This window comes from Neodiprion pinetum, chromosome 1, assembly GCF_021155775.2.
Source record: "Neodiprion pinetum isolate iyNeoPine1 chromosome 1, iyNeoPine1.2, whole genome shotgun sequence".
NCBI classification, from domain to species: Eukaryota; Metazoa; Arthropoda; class Insecta; order Hymenoptera; family Diprionidae; genus Neodiprion; species Neodiprion pinetum.
The window spans coordinates 3,974,907-3,993,620 of NC_060232.1; the positions used below are offsets into that span (position 1 = coordinate 3,974,907).

The following is an 18,714-nucleotide window of genomic DNA, read 5'->3' on the forward strand; positions in this document are numbered from 1 at the left end:
ATTTTTTTTCCCAGAAAATTGCAGTAGCCTCGTTATCACCTCTAAACTAGTTCCGAGCACTTAGAAATTTCATTTCCTACGGGAGCGACGTGTCCGAGAGAAAACACGAGTCGTTATAATGATGAACTTTTACACAGCTTGTCGGGAATTTCGAAATTGGATATACGGCGCAGGGAGGCAAAATATGGCGGTTGGTTGGTTCGCGAACTGAACAGCGAGTCAAATAGACGTTTCCACGGGTAATTCGATGTTATAATGGTCGGTAATTCTCTACGGTGAATTCCCGTCTCGGCTTTCATGGAAGTAAAATGCAAATACACCTTAATGGAAAATGTAGAAGTGAAAATAGTTTCAGAGTTATACCGAACATAAATATATAAATATGTATTTATGTAGAGAAATTCGCGAGCTTGCGCAGCAGGTTCCAAAATAAAAAAATAAAAAAAAAAAATAAAAAATAACGAATCACGTATCTTTCCTGGAACAAAAAAAATTATGAAAAATGTAACCTTCCTCACGTTTTTAACTCAAAGCTGTGAAAGCTTTAAGTGTGTGTGTAAAAACATTTGACTCATCACCAATTGAAGTAAAAATCGTGAGCACTTCGCGAGCCTCGAGTGTAAAAAAATATGCAAAAAGCGGTATAATCGCTGTAGGTTGGCGAGCTTGTAAATCTGCGACGTTAATGATCCCAGAAAGGGAAAGAAAAAGTGGCATCGATCTATCCATCGTTAAGGGAAAGTGACCTCGTGTGCCTGGAGAAGCGGGACTGCCCGCAGTTACTTAATAATTACACTCTCTGCAAAGCTAACGCGGTAATTGAATTTGCATGAAAACTGGCTTTCCTCTCGGCTCTCGAGGTTCACCGAGGCCGTGCTGCAGGTCGAAAACGACGCCCGGAAAATTCCTCCGTATATTTGTCTCTTTCTCTCTTCCCCGTCGATAAGATTCTTAATTGGGTTTAATGAAAACGAGTCACGTTCTCGACCGATAATCGCCTCTTCTCTGCCATTTGTATGTTCGCCTAGGCTCCTGTTTACCGCTGTTACTCGTATATTCGAGCAGCCGAAATACCACGGATCAATGCCTCGTACAACCTAATGCTAAACCGACTTGATAACAGTTCGAGTTTTTCCCTCTCCTCGAAAGTTATCCAAACGATCACGTGGAAAAACGTTAAATTTTTTTAATTTATCTTTTTGCCCACTCGATGCGCAGCACAAGAATCCAAGTCTGAATATAAGAACACAGTCGAGTTCGAAGTAATGTTCGTGAATAATAATTCGTAAAACTTTCAGCCATTACAACGTGTGTAACTGATTTTCTTGTAATTAAAAAATTTCTCTTTCAGATTTCAAGCTCTTACAGGTATGTACGCGAAATGCTGTCTGTATTAAACGACAACAGTTTCTAACACTCGCTGTAACAAACCGTAGGCAACTTCTGAGGTAGAGACGTTTTTTCCCCAAGCTTTTTTAACAACCCCATAACTTAAAGCTGCGTCTCTCTTATACACGCCCTTGTATATTATAAGTAATGTATACTCTCGAGTCGTAAAATTTATATGTGATGCAGCAGGCACACGTATAACAAAAAGCTCGGTTCAAAATAAGTAGGTAGATGCTGAGAGCGATACTGCAGTAAAATTCCTCGCTTGGATCGGTCTTTGGTAAAGTAAATGGGAAAAAAAGAAAAATAATAATAATAATAATAAATGAGGATTGGTAGACTTTTTTGTTCGATAGCTTGCACCGTCGTTATAGTTATATAAAGGTGTCCGGGTGATCAGGGAACAAAAAAGAAAAAAAAAAAAAAAATCATTCGATGTATGAAAGAAATAACCGTAGGAAGAAGACGCAGAAGAAGCAAAGAATAAAGATCCAACGTTTTCTACGGTTGAATTTCCACCGTCATTTTCCGTCTAACGGTCCACGTCGGATTGCCTCGTTCTAGAAAACAATCTGGGGATAATGGTCAGTGGATTTCGCGGTGTCGTAGGCGTATCTTCGTGTACGTACACACACTCCGATACACGCACTTCATCGCGGCTGCATTTCGTTCCGAGAACATTTCCTGGGATTACAATTCGGCGATTGATGCGAGCGCGTGCGTAAAAAACGGAGCAATCGGGGACAGAATGTAGTTTTCAGAGAAAATAGTACCTACAACCCTCAAGCTTCACGGTCTTCCTTCGGTTTATTTATTCAGAATAATAATCACCCAGTCAAGCTTCCGAGCAGTGAATAAATGGATATCGGTACACGCTGAAAGACGTAAACAATTTTCACCCCCTATAATTCATGAGTCGGTGAAAACGGAGCAATACGTGAGTTCGAGTACGAGTAATTAATTTGTCGATTAATTTCTGTCAATCGTTGGGAATGGAATGAAAATTTTTTTTCCGGAATCCTGCGTCGTGGCCTCGTTTATATTACCTAAACAATCGGCCGGTTTTGTCTGTACAATACAGATACAGCGTAGCGATAAGAGTCAGGGATTCTTTTTACCTTTCACGTGATGATAAACCGGATGCAAATGTCGCTCCTTTCGTTTGGACAAATTTTTTTTCTCCCCGTTCCAACATTCGCGAGAAGAGAAGAGAAAGCGAGAGTTTATACGATCGGCGGGTCGCAGCCGGAAGTGATACATGCAACTCGGGGAGTTACTTTTCTCCTCCTCCTCCCCCCCCCCCCCCCCCCCTTGCTTACGTCGTATCTCACTTTTATTGCCCGCGAGAAAGGGGTGAAAGGGTGGCGTCGCAAACCGGGATGATAAGAGCCGCCGGAGCATCTCGATCCGCATGGCTGCAAGCGTCTTGAGGAAAGTGAAAAGGGAAAAGAAAGAAGGGACGGGTGGAGGGATGAGACCTCGAAAGATTAGGAAAGCACCGGTGGTAAGTCGAGCTTATACGATTCGAAGAGTGCTTTTCTTTTCGCGTTTTACCTACATCCACTCGACTCTCCATTGGCATTACCGAATCGTTCGATCCCACCCTCCGAACCGACTGAAAAACGCTCGCGATCATCTCTCGGTCCATTTCGTTCACATAAATCAGGAAAGCGGTCAGGTGTTCACCGCATTTTGTCCGTCGCGATAAAACTGGCACGAAATCACCGCTAATGAGCATCGCACGCCTCTGCGAAATGACAGAAACACGGGGGGGGGGGTGAAGAAATAAAAATTTACGCAAATTTTTTTGAGCCTACTATATTCAAGGGATGTGTTACGGTTTAATGTGGTTAAAAACAAAAAAAAAAAAAAATATATCGTGATTATACGAACGGAAGTTTTATTCTTCCGTAATCGTGCAACTGTGTAATTATTATTGACGCTCTCATATTGATCTCGAGAATTCCGGATCGGATCCGTGAACTGGGAAAAAATCTTTTCATCCGTTTGAATGGCGGATAAAATACAGGATAATTCAGATTAGTACGCGTATAATATGTGAGCGTGGAAGAGGCGAATATACGATTAATAATACGCGTCAGTGGCTGCCTAAGCGACTGTGACGTAATCGTTTCGCTGGCCGATTAAGCATAAATTTGCGTTAGCCAAATCGATCGGCAAAATCTAATAGGTGCAGGTTGAGGAACGAGCCCAGTCCCAAAATTCTGGCTATAATCATGTATGTATCGCGGGCCAAACAACACGGTGCGTAAAAATGATGCGTGTAAAAAAATTTCACGTACGGCAACATTTTTCCATATATTCCATGTATATATAAGACGCAAATTATTTACCTCCGAAAAACCCAGCAACGCGTGAAATTTCTCCGCTCGAGATTCAAAGCGCTTTATGGGTTAGCGGCTGTTTTAACCTGCACAGCTCGTCGAGGGCCCGCATTTTCCGCTTTCTCTTTTTCACCCCGCCTCGATTAGGGACGATTAGGGTAGATTAGGGTCGACTTGAGCGTAACGAGGCATCGCATTCGTCGCGCGGAATTCTGACGGGAATTCACGTGCTTCGTCCACGCCGAAAATTTTTACAACCGACGTTCAGAGCTCGAGATTTTAGCCTGGTGGAAAAATTTATGAAGAAAAAATTGCCTGACCGAGATTGATTAAAAAAAAAAAAATCGACGTTGAACAAAGTTTTCGAAAAGATTCCACCAAAGTAAATAGGCTATAATATGTTCAATAATCTTCTGTTTCATTTCTTAATCCTTGCAGCTTATAGTTGTTGTAGTTTATTTATGAAAAAGAAAAAGAAAAATTAAAAAAACAACGACGTTATCGTTTTTTTGTTGTTCGACAAGTATCCATTCATCGGCAAATAATTGTTCGAGCTGTCACGGATGGATTCAGCGCGAATTATGTGTCTGGATATATCGATGAACTGCGTAAGCGTTCGATCTCTTGTCAGGGAGCCGAGTTTTGCAGCTCCGTCCTAATCCCTTCAAACAGTAGATAATTGCTGCGGTACATCGGTAAACTTTCAAAGTGTGTATAATACATAGGTTTGAAGTTCTCGGGGCGGTTTGGTAAGCTTGGGCAACGTAAGCAGCGTAAGCCGCGTGCAGAGGTTGAATTTTCGCCGAAGTATCGACGCCTGACGAGCGGGCGAAACTTTTGAGACGACGTTGCAGAGAATCCGAAAAAAAAAAAAAAAAACAAACAGAGAAAAGAAATTTTAAGCAACAAAATCAAAGCGACTTTCTCCGAGGGGCGAAAACGCTCTGATTACTTAATCAGTTTGCTTCTCTCCTTCTCTCTCTGACTTTCCGCCAAGTTTCTTATCACACCTGGAGGCGGAAGGAGGGTGTGGGAGGTGGATGGAGGGGGGGGGGGGGCGATGTTTGGAGATACTTTGGGCTATTAGCTTCCGGTTAATTACTCGGTTTCCTAATTTTAAGTTTCATCTAATTAGCCGCTCCCTGTCTCGGGTTTTCAAACCGCAACGGCTAATGTCAACAGGCCGGTCATTTCTGGGGAACTGGTTCTCGTAATTAACCCTGATAAACCGCGTCTCCTCCTCTGACGGTTAATGTAACGGGAAACCGTGATTGAAACATCCCAGGCCCGAGATGAACTCCTTTGTGCGTCGCCCTGTTTCCTCCGGGAATTCCGCCCAGCCTCTCGGCTCGTCATCAGCTCGTCTGCCGGTGGTTGTGCATATTTTGATATTTCGGTACGAAAAGCCAACATTTCCTCCTTTCATTCACTGTACCCGAGTACCCACATCCTGGCCTTCGACGCGGAAAATTGCCGCTAATTAATAACAAGAAGGCAGGATAATCATCGAGATTCGTATCAATTTTCAACGTACCTAAAATCAATGAAAATTTCCTTCGCTCTGCCCGTGCAGAACATCTTTGCTATTATATTTTCACATTTTATAAACTTTGGCGTTTAAACTGGTGCAAAATATCTTTGCTATTTTTAAATCTTATAAACCCTGTTGTTGAAACATCGAAGATGTCGACCGTCCAAGTTCGCCGAACGAACGTAAGTTATATCCGTCGAATCGTAGGTTGACTCGCTTTCCTATATCTTTTTTTTTTTTTTTTACTTACTCACGTTTCAGTGTCTTTTTGGCTTTTTACTTTATCCGGAAACCCCGAACTGCCAATAACACGGGTACCGCAAACGCGGGGCTTCGGAAAAGATTAATGGTGGTATAAAAAAAAAAAGAACAAATAACAAAAAAGAAACGACAAAAAAATCAGTAAAAATCGGGGGAAAAGAACCGCACGTTCAGTCACTCTCGCACCGGAAAAAGTATTGTTTTTTGGTCGCACAATCATGGACGGGGTAGTGCATACATTATTATATACGCGCGTGCTTTCTCGTTTCGAGCATTTTGCTCGTATTATAGGTACTACACCGGGATAATCTGTGAGAGCTGGGAGGGAACAAGAACAAAAAAAAAAAGAAAGAAAAAAAAAAAAACAACAACCAACAACGAGACAGTAAATAATAAAAGTTTTTTTGTTTCAATTTTATACCGTGTACGCGGATGAATAAAAAAAAAAAAAAAAATTAGTCCAATCCAGTGTATACCTATAAAATATGTATACTCACATATATCAACAGCGCATATATCAGCGCAGTCACATATATCATAGCCTAGAATTCTATACGCAATACAAATATATAACGTACAATTAGTCGGTCCGCGTAAAATTTCATTTATATTCAATTTAGGTGGATATATGCTACCACAATTGTGATTTCGTTCTCGTCTTATTTTACAGGTATGTATACATAATGTATAACCTCACCGTCGTTTGTATAGTTAGCTCGTATTAAATACGAAGTGCAATTTATGACGGAATTACATTCATAACTGGCAAAGCGTTCCATTACTTCGGATTATGCTCGGATTTCCCGTCTGAGGAACGACGTCTCAATTATTTCCCGTAAATTCGTTACTCCCCCCCCCTGCCACGTATCTCTCTTTCATCCATCTCGAAAAAATGAACGAAACGAAAAAGAAGTAACAGGGCCTAAGGAAAATCTCCCCCTTCTTTTCTACGCTGAAAAGAACGTACGCGATACACGCTTCGCCCTGTGCCACGGTACTTTCAGGCATATCCCGTTACGTATATCCGCGTGTAAACGTGTTATAGACGTGAAATGAAATTCGGGACGTACGTGGTTTCTCGCCGATCGTTCGCTTTGCGAATTCGGTTTGATCCGAAGCCGGGTTAAACGCGGCGAAAGGGTGCAGCGGTGCGACTATCTCCAGGCAACGCGACTGCAGACGGTTGAATCGCGATTTTGATAACGTGCGTGCGTGGTGTTGGCATATAGCTATGCAAATAGCGGTACATAGACAAGTCTGTGTGCCGGAGTGAGCGATATATCAATTAGGACGGTTCGGACAATGAGCGCGCATCCATCTCTGGTCCCGGGGAACGGGAAAAACAATAAAGAACAATAAATGGATCGCGTCTCGTAACTTTAACTCCCCAAAGCTCCATCCCTCGCACGTCCAATATCGTTTGATCGAGTCGATCCGAGTTCAACTCGCTCCCGGCTTTCGATCGAACCAAATAAATTAGAGCCTGACTCTCGGTGTCCACGTGTCACCCAATTTCGCTTCGACGATCTCCGTAAGGGATTGGAGCTTTCTGCTTTTTCCAAAACAACGTAAAAACAAAAGGCAAAAACAATTGTTGGACAAATTTACGCGGATAACAACTTTTCCGACTTGTACAATGTATAAACGTTGCCAAATTTTACCCCTCGGATTACAGAAGTCGTATGCAGCTTGACGATGGCGAGTTTAAGGGTGGTTTCCAGCTTCTGGCCAAGGAAACGAATTTACGACGGTGACCGTTCTCGGTTTCTTCTACTTCTTCCCAGAAAGAAGCGTTTATCTTTTCTTTTTTTTTTTTTCGGAGAGGAGAGCATGCTGAGTTACGGCCACGATTCGCAAAGGGTCATCTTTGGCCCATGAAACCTGCTAGCGGATTGTAATCATCGCGGTTGTTCCCGCCAGGCATGGAATCGTTTCACGTTTTTCCGAAAGAGAAGTTTTTTTTTTCAAGAGTAATTTGGAGACACGTGTAAAGTTTGGGGTAGAAAATTTCATGCATACGTATTTGTCGTTGCTACGTCAAGTGTCGAGCAGGCAATCATCGAGTTTGACAGCCCGGATTTCCACAGTTTTATTCCATCGCATTGAGGTGTACGTTATACCCTGGGGGGGAAAAAGTGAGCAAAAAGCAACGTTTCGTTCCCCTTGCGTGAAAAGAAAATACTTATATTTTGTCACATCGTTTGAATTTTATTATACGATCGACTGCCGATCTGAACGATTTTTGGTTCATTCGTTATACATGGCTTATAGATGTTCCAAGTTTTCATCGAAATTCGCTGAGTTAAGATTGTAGAGAAATTGAGACTAGATATTCACGGAGATATTGAAAAACTAATTATACCAATGTCGAGTTGATTAATCGACCAACTTTTCCGTTTCTGTAGACTAAACTTCAATTCTTCTTCCGCATTTACAGAGAAGGACCCGACTTTATGATTAATTCAGATCAGCCATTCTACGAATAAACCCGAAGATTCGGCGGTTTTAGAAAATTCAATCGCACTAAAAACAAACGCGTCGAAAATCTAACATTTCATAATTCGCACAGGACTGGATTGCGTTTTTATTTCTTTTGGTTTTTTAGGAATTATCGGCTCGGTTAATTGTAGAAAAAATTAAAAACCCGGATCAAACGAGCAGCTGTTCATACACACAAGCGTAATGCGGATTGTAGGATTTGCAAAACGTAGCCGGTATTCACGAGGTAAAAAATCTGTGAGGTCGGGTCGCATTGTGGGATGTTGTATTGTGTACGGCAAGAAAACAAGCTCTGAGCCGAACGGATTTTCCGGCTCAAGTCTATCTAGCGTGTTTTTGCATAAACGGAGACGGAGCGAGGAAAGAGGAGATCCGTAAAGAGACGTGTAGCAACTTGTATTCGTGAAAAATCGTTGGCGTAATCGGAGTCGGAAAATTGTAGACGAACTCCCGCGGAATGAATGAGCTTCCGAACGATTCGTTGTTCCGATTTGCAATTAGTTACCGGCTGTTTGACAAATATAGAACAGTGGCCACCAATAATCACGTTAGATCCAATGGCTGTGCAAGGCAGAAAGTGTATATAAGAAGTTATGAATAGTCATTGCAGGAAGGATAGATAGTGAAATATATATATGTATATAAGCCAGTACCAAGCTCCACCAAACTTCGAAGTTGGGGAAACTTTTGCCCGGAAACTTTCTATCTTTCCCCCTCTTTCTTCCACTTTCCGATTCTCTTCCTGGCATAGCGCGAATACCGTCAGATAAACTTAATTACGTCTCAATTATATATAACATCCCCTCGCACTAGACCAAAGTAAGAATTGAGAGAATCTTAATTCTAGTAGAGATCCTAAGATAAAAACAGAAAAAAAAAAAAAACAAAGCTTCTCGAGTCCCCTTGTGATCGAAATTTCCCAGCCGTGTAAAAAAGCTTTCGATGCCTGAAAGTATACTAAAAAAATTTCGGGATTTGTCTCGACATCCATTCTTAAAATTTTTACTTTACCGCGAAAAGTTTTGAGATAAAAAAAAAAAAAAAAAAACAGAAAAAAAAAACAATTTCCGGCCTACGTTTTGCCGTATTTTTTTTTTCCAGCCATTTTTAGGCTGTCTCTTTCATCTCTCATTCAGCGATTTTATCGCGGCTGAAGCGACAAGCAGCTTATACCGCGTATTTATTCCTCGTTAGTTTTATCGCGTAGATGGATACGACGAAGCTGCGGAGCCGGGGGATTACAAGTCGTGCATGAATGGAAAAAGAGCCCCGCCATCCGGCGTCTGCCGCAGAATAACGGATTACTTAATTTTGCCCATATTCCCCCTTTCACGAAGCTCGAATAACCGTAACTCAATTCCAAGAGCACTCCTTGGATTACGAGCAGCGTTGCGGGGAGGTTTGATCGGCTCCAGTGCGGTGTATCAACCCTTATTTCCTCGTAGACGCACCTCGACGCTTTATCTATACATATACCGGCGCGTATTTGTTTTATCTCACGTTACGCGATAAACCTGTTTTTGCTACGCAGCTCAGCTCTGCCCCAATTCTTCGAGGGCGTGGGTGAGGGAGGCGAAAAGTGGGCGAAAGAAGAGGGAAGAAAATTAGGACGAGAGGAAGGAAAAAATTTCATTCTTCTCTGGACGCGCTTTAAAATATTCCAGGCTTCTTTGGGATTTCCAACAAGACGTACGCGTGACCCGGATGCGAGATGAAAGCTCCCATCGATTAATGAAAGAGGCACGACGGCATGCGAAGAGAAAATCAAAGCGAGAAATGCGATGGAAAATATTCCACGTCATATTTCAATTTTTCACAAGGTGTGACCTCGCTTATAATTGGCGTGAAATTTCGAGAGAAGCGATTGGTTTAATCGGAGATAATGAGGTCCGCGAATATCGACCCGATTTCTTGACGGTAGATAATAAATAATTAGCCTCACACATTTTTGCCCTATCTGCAGGAAATCTTTGACTGCATCTTATTTCCATCAAATTCACGATCTGCCAGCGAGTATTGAAAAGGTAATAAGACTTGTGACTAGAAAAACCAAGTTGGGTAGGTATTAGATCGAAATAAATTACGATTCTCAAAGAATCGAGCTTTGCAGAATACGATCGGCGTCTTGGTAATAATTGTGATATTTCTCAATATACTCTTCGTAACTTTTGTATTTTTCTACATTATCTGAATCGAAGAAAGCGACGATGTCTGTCGTAATTCGACGTGTCATAACGGATAAGGATTCGAGGTCGGAAGATAAGAATCAGGCGAGACTTTTTCGGATTAGATACGGTTTTGTACCTACATGGGGTTATTTGTTGTGTACGTATTTTATTTTTTTTACTTTTTTTTTATTTTTTTTTCTTACCTCGCAGGTGGTTGGAAAGACGAATAGCAGCCATCCAAAAGGGTTTACAGGTGGAGAAAGGGAACGTACTACCCGTGTCGGAGTAAATTGAGTAAATTTAAACTCACCGAAGCGCAAACAAGACTCGTTTGATCCGTTTGTTCGGCTGTCGCGCACGTCGCTCGCTTCCCGTTCTTTCGTCGACTGCCATTTCTACGACATCCGGAACTACGGCTTGGCCGCTCCTCTTTCGACATTTGTCGGTCGAAAGAGGAGCAAGTGAAGAAGAACAACGAAAAAAAAAAAAAAAACAATAAATAAAATAAACCAAAAAAACGAGGCGAGAAAAGGGGAGATACAGCAAAGCCAATGTGACTCGCGTTGGGCTTTCGTAAAGCGAAACGAACCCCTAGGTGGCTGTTCCAATTTGCGAAAGTAAAAAAAGAAGCCAAAGAATACCTCGGTGAAAGGAAAACTAAGTTTGTTAAACGAAGGGTAAATTGAACAAAAAATTTATGCGTCGCATGCTTGTTGCGTATGCTTGTGTTGTTACATTAAGTATAGAATATTCGGCGTCGTCGACGATGCAGAAAAGTTTGCGTTGCGCGGAACTTGCGAATCGCGGGGGTGAAATGTTTTTTACGAGATGTACAGAAACGAGCAACGGCTATCAAAAGAAACTTTATATGTATGTATTTTTATGCCCAGGGGGTAAAGCGGATAACAAACCGAGGGGAATAAAAGAAACAAAGAAAATGTTTTATTCCCTGCATCGACCCTTTTGCCCCGATTCCCGAAGCTTTCAACGCCCCCCCCCCCCCCCCCCCTTAATTATTTATATCCCAATTATGAGTACGACTTGTCATGATTTATTCTACGAGTGGCAAATACAAAACACCGCTACATGGCGGGTCAAACATTCTCAGCTTATTATTATTATCATCCTCTTCTTTTCGATGTCTATTTTAAACTTATTTTTTTTTTTATCGTATACACACGTGTTACCTAATTGATTCTGACAAGGAAAGTACCCGAGGTGTACCTCGCGGATTTTTATCAATCTGTGATATTCTTTCGTAGGTACATAAAAAAAAAAACACTAAATAAGTATTTTTTTTCTCCACCTAATCCGGCCGTTTAAGGAGTGAAAACTAAACATCGACTTTTTAGGATTTCTTAGGTTTTCTCGATAATAACGTAAAATTTTTTGATAAAACCAATCGGGCATTATTCACTATCAATTCACACGATAACGTACATAATATTTTTACCCGCAGGCTTAGCATCCCTTATTCTTAGGGGTAAACCTTAGGGGTGATGTTCATCCCTGGAACGTTTCAATTGTTTGGTGAATGAAAAAAACTTTCCTTGCAAGTCTTCTATTACCGGTGAATCGTACTAATTAATCGATGCGCTATGTTTTTTTACAAACAAACAAACAAACAAACAAATTCCCGACTTCCGGTATATCGGGACTGACAATGAGGCATCGACGCCCAGGCGTCACCTTGTATATTTAGGTGGCAGCCGACTTAACTAAGCGTATCGACGAAGGGCTTCTCCGCTGGCTTCATTCCTGTCTGACCCTCGCCTTTCCCCCCGTCGGCATCACCGCCATTCGTTTCGAATTTACCCCCCGGACACGCCATTCCCCCGCCCCTTCCGCCCCCCGCCCGATCCCATGCATGTACACACTGTCAACGTCTCGTCTACCGGGTGACTCGCGATTCAAGCGGAATTGATTCGCTCGTCGATAATCAATGGAAACGGTCCTTCCAAGTCGCGACGCTTCTCAACCAGCTACGTGTAACGGTATGAACGGTGTCCCAGTCCCTTCGTATTATCTTAAATCTCGGACGAATCCTTCGGGACGTTTTGGCTTCCCGTGCAGAATCGCGAGACCGGGACAGCTGTGGGGGGGGGGGGGGGGGGGGATTGAGAGACGGACGACACCCGAATTCTCGGGTCGATCTGGATATTTCCGTGAAATTTATCCCGTGGGAATGAGTCGAGTGGTTTGAGAAAATATCTTAATTTTGAATAGCGGTTTTGACCCAAGTTTCTCACCTCCTCGCTGTTCAAATCCGAAATTATATACGGCCGGATCGTGGTGTGAAATTTTGAAGATATTCCGTACTATTTCCGGGTCTGAGTTTTTAATACCCAAGCCTGCGTTAGCACGGGTTATTAAACCGCCTGAAATGATCCCGTTATTCTAATCCCAGCTTCTGCATCTTCCGCTTCCCGTTCTCATTTTCAAGACAACGTAGTCACGTGCCGCCTTTACATTCCTGTAATTCCGAGTTAAAACGTGCTTGCAAGCTCTTGAATCTCTCCATGATTTTCCACACTCGTTTATCATTAAACACGCTACAGCGAAATAGTAATAATTTGTCATTTTACTTCGTCAAATTCGTGCAGCTGGTGGTATGTATTTATAACATTGAATATAGATCCCGCTTTGATGAACTGGTGCGAAAATTCTCGTTTCACGAGCGGAATATAACGTGTATAATTTGAGAGATAAAATACAGAAAGAATTCACTGAAAATTTGTCCCAAGAGCTCAATAACAGGCTCGGTCACCGGGACCTTTTATTATACGGCCAAGTTTTATCGTGTGACCAGATGCAGATTGTAAACCCCCACACACACACACACAGCTAGAATTACGGACGTGTCTTACGTACATGACGTACCGGGTTCAACTCATCGTCAGTTCCACTAAAACTTTCCGCGAAACTGCTTTCATAAAATCATAAAATAATCCACTCGCTTTTTTATACGACAAGACTAGCGAATTTTTCATCAGTTATGCAAATTCAACCCCTTCGCTCTTTTTCTTACACGTTGAAAAGAAGATTCAACATTGACATGGCAGCGAAGTTTTTTCAAGAATGTTCATAAATGTTGTAAAGTTTCCACCCCGCCGTAAGCGTAAATTAAATAACAAAGCAAAAAGAAACGTTCAACATCCCGAAAAGAAAACGTTGAAAATTACAGACTGTACGAAACAATCGGTGACCTGACGAAATTCAATTCTGTGAAAAAATTGCGTGAAATTTCGTCTTCGACCGTTTCTCCTGTCGTCTCTGTTAATCTGTCCCCAGGGTCAGCGACGGATCGGCGAATCGGTAGCATTCAATTGGCAGAAGGCAGAGCCCTGGGGTTTGGTGTCATTGAATTTTGGAGTCGGTGGTCTCGTCGAAAAGTCGTCGAAGGGTTCAGGATTCAATCGATCCCACGGGCTCGTCGGAAAGCGGGATATTTGCGTGTACCAGAATTTAATTACGCTAGAATTTCCGGCTCTGCGGAAATATGCAAGCGAAATATCAAGCGTGCGTTTCGTGCAGTTTAATTGCAAAAGCTTCGCGTGTTTCTCGCTGCTTTTTTCCCATCGACGCCAGCTTCTGCCGACCATTCCGTCAGCCGAACAGGTGATGGCTCAACTATAACGTCACACCGCATCGAATGCGGGAAACCCGACGACCTCGTGTCGGATCAATTCCCCTGCCAACTTATAGGATATCCGTCGGCTCTCTGTGCGCCTAGGAAAATGTTTCTTTCAGTCTTTTCATCGCGTTCTAAACCCATCTCTCATTCTTTTTCCATCTCCGATATCATCGGTTTGATTGAAAATCGATCCGAAGATCTTCGCGGTTGCGAATATAAAAATTAAATCAGAGCTAGAATTTATCCACGATGGGATAAAAATTCGCCAAACTGCACTGCTGACTTCTAGACTGGCGAGTATTGCTTCTTTTGCAACAAATTCGACTCGACTTCGCAGCGTTAATTCATCCTGGAACAAAGTTACTTGAGAATGAATTCAGAGAAACTGTTGTTTGAGCTCTGACTTTTCGTCTTGCGTGAAAGAGCATTTTGTACGCGCGAGTTCTGCGAATTCAAAGTTACTGAGATTAGCTTTAAAGTAGATTTGCAAGGAACTTTATTACATCTCAATTGTCGACTCTCCGAGCTACGAACGCATCGGGCTGTTTCTTCGTGAATTTATCATCGCTTGAATTATATACCTACTTCCGAGTCTTGCGATCTCGTTAACTTTTCTTCACACCTTGCTTTACTTTTCTCATAGTTTTCTTCTCGACTTCGCGTTCGATTTTCTCCGGACAATCGCTCGAAGGTCCGATAATCGAGCGTGAAATTTTGCGGACACGCGTCTTCGGCTTCGACGGCGGGCGAAGGAAACTAAAGAGTATATAAAACCCGGGTCTTGAAGTAAACCGAAGTAAAACTGTCACGTAGAGAGTATCGTTCATAATCCTCGATGAATAATGCATGGGTCTTTGGGACCGAGGACGACGCCAAGGAAGATGAAGAAGAAGACGAAGAAGAAGAAGATGGAGAGGAAGGAGAGACTCGAATTCCTCTTCGGTGCTGTGCGATCGGCCAGGGTGCTTGCAACGAGTGAACGATATCCTCTTGGCTATCTGGCTCGGTGGAAAAGCACGTTAAATATTTAAGGAATTCCGGCTCCACGTGTCGGGACTCGAGACGCAGCCTCGCTTTCCGTCGGTTGAAGCTTCGTCGGGAGTTTTGAGAAGATTTGAAACTGGCGGGTATTTTCTAAGCGGCTTTCGCGGCTTCCCCTTACCCGAAAAACACGCCGAGCGAGCGAGTCGGAGTACGCTATTGCGAAATTAAATTTCGCTCCCTGCTTTTCAATTCTTCCATATTTTGTGTATTTTCCGTATAATTCGGTATAATTTCGTCTCGCGGCAAGCAAAAGAAAAGGGTTAGTATAAAAAGGAACTACACAAAACGAAGACTCGCCACTGCAAAAAACGGAAAGAAGGAACTTGTCGAAATAAATTTGCGAACGATTCAATTCCTCTTCCGCTCTTGCACTTTTCCTTTCTCATCCGCAGGATACTTTGCAAAGCTTCGAACGATATCGAGAAATTCTCGACGATGCGACGCGACGAACAGTGTTTCTCAATTTTCCCATCACAACGCGTACACAAGGTTAGTAAAAAATCTGAAAAATCCTCAAAAGACTTGTGCATAACGAATTTTGGTCACCGGATTCAAACATATCTTACAGCCGTGATTCTCGACGGGGAAACAGACACTCGGTCTGATAATTTAGCAGGAATATTGCATCGAGATACGTTCAGCGGTTGAGCTGTAAGAGGATACCGTAGAGCCTGTAAATTTATGTCATCCAAAATTCTCGTAAATATTAAAAATCGCGTCAAAGAACGTTCCCCTCTTAGTTGCTCTCGACCAACGGAGTGCATACCTACCTCAACCCCATGCATATTGCATGGAAACTTGATACGCTCTTACCGCTCACCATCCGCACCCTCCACCCTTAAGAAGGGTCAGTTACGCGAGTCTGCCCGAAGGGCATAAATTCCGCAAGACGTTCCGTCGCCGGTAGAAGTAAGGAACGGGTCAAAAACGAACGAGTGGAATCGAAGAGACTCTGAATTCGGATGGTATCTATTTCGTTGTATTTAATTTTTCCCCCGATCCTAAAAACGGGGCTCCAAAATTGTCCGCCGGTGATAGCGAGAGAGATGAGAGCCGGTAAACGGACTTGCGGTGGTCAGAAGTAATGTCTTAATTTCGCGAACCCGTTTAATGGGGCGTAATGCCGGGCGATTGCAGCAGCGCGACGCGGGGTTGAAATAATGGGAAAATCTTAGTCGAGATTGAAAATAATAGACCTTCTCGGGCGAGCCGCGAGCCGGGAAGCTCTCGTCTTCGAGAAAATAACTGTGTAATCGATATACTTGTGTGTATTGTACGTACACGGTAGGTATATAAGAGATATTGCAACACGGCGATAAACTTATCGACGTGCCTCAATTTCTCGTCCACTGCAAGTGGAAACAAGAGGCAAAAGGTACGGAACCACTTTCATTTGCCGTCTCAATTATACAACATGGTAGAAAATACACCGTGTAAAAGTTGTGCGTTACACTTTATGAAAGGAGTTGTAACGAGTTGACCCAACGAAACGTATCATTATTCTTGGTTAGTTTTCCAAACACGCGACGTCCGAGTATTATAAGATTCGGCTAACCCAGCTGTCCATAAATCAAGCGGCGTTCGGATAACCTCAGGAAGAGATCTCCTGGCGAGGATTTCACCGGGACAGATGGATAGACGAGAACACGAGCGAGGGTTAGTCGCGAAATCTGCAGTGAAATCCGAGAGAGCGAATTGTTTCTGTCCTTTGAAAGATACATCGTCGTATAAGCGGGGATCCGAGATCTTCCGGTCCCTCGGTTCGTTTGCTGGAAAGCCCGCAGCCGAGGGGTGTACGAGTAAGATTCGAGGGAGAGGACGAAGAAGAAGGAGAAGAAAAAGAAGTTGAGGTCCGATACGGCGTATACGATAAAGTAATAACGACGATGACGAGGATAATAAGTATCAAAGTAACTTTGTCTAAGTCTGAGGCAAGCCTCGAGTTCACCTCTCTCACCCTATCTTTGAGAGAGTTTTTATCCCTCTCTCTTCCTTTCGAGGGTCCTTGAACGGGAACGAAGAAGTCCATGGATTCTCGAGTGGTCTCAGAAAGGAAGGAAGGAAGGAAGGAACCAAGCTGGCTGTGGCGAAGAAGATATTGGCGGCGTCGCCGCGAGGTATGCGAGGATCGCTTATAACGTCTGAAGAATCAACCCTTATAGATAGCGCGTAAGATGCTGTCTATGGCATATCAAATAACCCGACGGTCCGTGGTACCGAAGAGCCGCTGGAGTCGAGGATAAGGAGGACGAGGGATGAGGACGGCGTTTCATTCGCCGAAGACCTCCTCCTCAATAATTTTCCCATTCAGCTAACACGGGCTGATTGAAACACGGGACATGCGGCTGTATCCGCATCGCTAAACAGCTGCCGCGACTGTATTTCCACGTGTGCCGAACCTTCTGAGAGAGTGATGGAGAGAGAGAGAGAGAGAGAGAGAGAGAGAGAGAGAGAGAGAGAGAGAGAGAGAGAGAGAGAGAGAGAGAGAGAGAGAGAGAGATAGAGAGAGAGAGCGGATTCAACGCTCGGAAACTCGGGCCAATTTATACTTCAGGAGTAGCAACCTATACTACTTCGGTCCGGAACCTCGAGGAATTCTGATTCAATTAGTAAAGGCCATGAAATTACTTTCCGGTAATACCTCGATCCCTTTGCTCCAATGCGTACCCACAAATTCTTCAAAGACGCCATTCGGTCTGCAAGAGATACTCGCCGAAGATCTACCGGAGGAAAATGTCTTTCGAGATTCTGTCCTGGAGCCTGACGAACGTCATCGAAAGTACAGGCAGGGCTCGATTGGCCTGATTTCTGGCCATCTCTCTCTCTCTCTCTCTCTCTCTCTCTCTCTCTCTCTCTCTCTATATACATCCACGCCCACGTCCCATGGGCTCCATAACGAATCGACGTATCGTAAACCTCCTAAACAAGCCGTAAACCAGTAACCGAACACCCCTCGAGTCGAGAGCCAGACGGAAGCTGCACCTAACGGTCTATATAATTACCGGTGGTGACGTCGAGGTAACAAAGTGCTCCGTTGCGACTTGCGGAACGGCCATGCGAGCCTCGGTTTCACGTAGGTTACAACAACTACGTCCCGGGGATCGCTGCCTGTAGTCGACTAAATTCGTCGGCAAAGAGCCTGCCGCTGCTCCTGCTCTGCTCCTGCTCTGTTCCTGTCTCTGGGTGTGGCATGCGGGCCAGTCGTGGCTTTGCTATCGAACTTCTCTACCTGTCGGGAACTAAATAAATCGATAATTTCAAGTGCTTTGAACGAGCGTTCGAGCCGTTTACAATTTTAAGCCTCCGAACCGCTGTTGAACAAGTGGAACAGACGTAATACCAGATCTCGTGGAACATCCTGAGTTAATACCGAAGAGACAGTTTGCAGCTAGTTTGTTCGTTTCTTTACAAATTATAAGCGTTTCAGACATGTTCAACAAAAATCAGATTCCAATTTTGTTCTCGAAAATGATGCAGTTCGATGTGTTCGCTTCAAGTATCTTGAAAGCACGTTTGTTCGCCTGTTGAAGGCACAAGTTGTGCTTTCAACGTGATAATAATTAAGGAGCCCGCGAAGCAGCGAGTTTAGTCGCAAATACATATTTAAAAAGAAATCATTTTCGTGCTCCGAAAATGTCCGAAAAATGATAAACACATCAAAAGAAGCAATACGAATCTAACAACACAGAATCCTCAATCATTCGACGGCGTAATACTTTTTCAAACATGCCAGAAATTAGTTATCTCAATTCGTTCGTCAGCTGCGTGCAAGTAGAGTCTCTCTCGAGCTTCCAATCAGAGAAGTACGTCAATGAACCCAGAGCAAGTCGGCAGAATGCATTC

General features: G+C 43.3%; 1 protein-coding gene across 7 annotated transcripts in view; it reads right to left on the minus strand.

The window, feature by feature from the left end:
- The window catches only part of LOC124224723 (glutamate receptor ionotropic, kainate 2), an 89,947-nt gene that overhangs the window by 44,102 nt on the left and 27,131 nt on the right, over nucleotides 1-18,714 (minus strand). The window lies entirely within an intron of this gene.